Here is a 2500-nt window from a genome sequence, read left to right on the forward strand (position 1 = left end):
TATCTTGCAGCCAACAAATCGTGTTGACATTAGAATAGTTACAGATTGTTTCAACTATTAGAACCTAGATATGTGTCTACTGTAGGCTCCAGAGCCTTTGAATATATTGCTTTCTTATTCTGTGAGTGCCTCAATGTTGTCAATTCAAGAATAAAAGAGCAATATGCAATGTGTGTAATGTTGAATGCTTTCGAACGAACATAAAATGACTGGAGGTCCTGTAGAGAGTACACTTTAAAAAATTTGCTGTAAAAAAAAGGAAAAAATCCTGGAATAAATGTTGCCAGGCATTTGCCGTTTTAAAAACGGACATATTGGCGTAAAAGAGTGATATTACAGTCACCAACCCGTAAAGGATAATAACAAGTATGGTACAAATAATGGTCGCCTGGATTTTACTGAAATACGGCTGGGAACAGTATATTTCTATGGAGAATTTTCGATTGAAATTAAGACTTTTTAACAGTGTACGGTTTCCCTACTATATAGGACCGGAAAAATAGCCCATAAAATAAAGTAACAAATCGTTTTCAAACGAGGATACTGTTTAAAATTATTGGAACCAAGATACATGTCTACTGTTGGTTCTAGAGCTTTCAAATATGCGGCTCTATCACTATACAATAAGCTCCCATTATACACCCGAAAGGCTGAAGATATTAAGCCTTTCAAGAGGACACTGAAGTCTTTCTGCCTCTCTTAAGTGCTTTGATAATATGGATTTGACAATAAACGAGTAATAAGCAGTGTCAAATGCGCAATGCCTTAGCATGTATACGATAAAAACGAATTACGAAATGTCCCATAAAGATTAAAAAGCCTCTCATGAATGGCAGTGGCAAGGGACAGTGACATTGCCCTATCAAGTAGAACAATGCCCTAGAGACTGACCAGATATACATATGATCAACGTCCAAGCCCCCTCACCACCCAAGCTAGGACCAAGGAGGGACAGGCAGTGGCTGTTGGTGACTCAGCAGATAGATGGTGAGGTTGAGCGACTACAGGTACTAACGAGTTTGCTCGGGACTCGAACCCCAGTCTGGCGGCGCTTGAAAGTAAATGCAGTGGCCCTTATTAGAAATTAAATTATACGCTTCATTTACCTACCATATCCTGGTGGGTAGATTTCATACCTTAAAGCACAAATTATTATTATTATTATTATTATTATTATTATTATTATTATTATTATTATTATTATCCAAGCTACAACCCTAGTTGGAAAAGTAAGATGCTATAAGCCCAAGAGGGAAAAATAGCCCAGTTAGGAAAGGAAATAATGAAATAAATAAATGATGAGAACAAATTAACAATGAATTATTCTAAAAACAGTAACAACGTCAAAACAGATATGTCATATATAAACTATAAAAAGACACGTCCGCCTGTTCAACATAAAAACATTTGCTGCAACTTTGAACTTTTGAAGTTCTACTGATTCAACTAACCCAATTAGGAAGATCATTTCACAGCTTGGCCACAGCTGGAATAAAACTTCTATGGCAGCTATCGAGTGAAATTTTTGAGTTCAAAATATTATAGATACTGTATTCCTACAAACTCTCATTACTTACACGGTAGTTATTGGACAACTGAAAATGAAGCTTATGATAAAACGTTAAAAAAGACATTATAAAAGCTTCAGCACGAATTACGATTATTTCAAAAAATTAAGTAACAAAAAACTCAAGTAACAGAAAATTTAACAAAGAAAATTCAATTAAAGAAAATAAGGTAACAAAAAAATTAGGTAACAAAAAAAATTCAGTAACAAAAAAATTCAGTAACAAAAAAATTCAGTAACAAAAGAAATATAAGTAAAAAAAAAATTCAAGTATCAAAAAAATTTAAGCAACAAAAAAAAATTAGAAAAGAAATTTAGGTAAAATGAATTCAAGTAACAAAAAAAAATTAAATAACCAAAAGAAGTTCACCAAAAAAATCTAACAACTAAATTTATAAAAAACAGAAAAATACAAAAAATCTAAAATAAAAAAAATAAAAAAAAAAATTTTTAAGTAACAACAAAATTTAAGTAACAACCACATCAAGAATAAGAAACATGAAACTTTCCAAGTGGCTCACAACAGCGCATGCTCACAAGGTCATCATTTCCAAAACAACAAATAACTTTAAAAGAAATATCAGCTCTTCTAGAAGAAGGACACTCCAAAATCAAACCATTATTCTCTAGTCTTGGGTAGTGTCATAACCCTGTACCATGGTCTTACACTCTCTTGGGTTAGAGTTCTCTTGCATGAGGGTACACTCGGGCACACTATTCTATCTAATTTCTCTCCCTAATGTTTTGTTAAAGTATTTATAATTATATGAAATATTTATTTTAATGCCGTTAATGTTCTTAAAATATTTTTTTTCCCTCGTGTCCTTTCCTCACTGGCCTATTTTCCCTTTTGGAGCCCCTGGGCTTATAGGACCCTACTTATCCAACTAGGGTTGTAGCTTAGCAGTTAATAATAATAATAATAATAATAAT

The sequence above is a fragment of the Palaemon carinicauda genome, chromosome 29, assembly GCF_036898095.1.
Source record: "Palaemon carinicauda isolate YSFRI2023 chromosome 29, ASM3689809v2, whole genome shotgun sequence".
NCBI classification, from domain to species: Eukaryota; Metazoa; Arthropoda; class Malacostraca; order Decapoda; family Palaemonidae; genus Palaemon; species Palaemon carinicauda.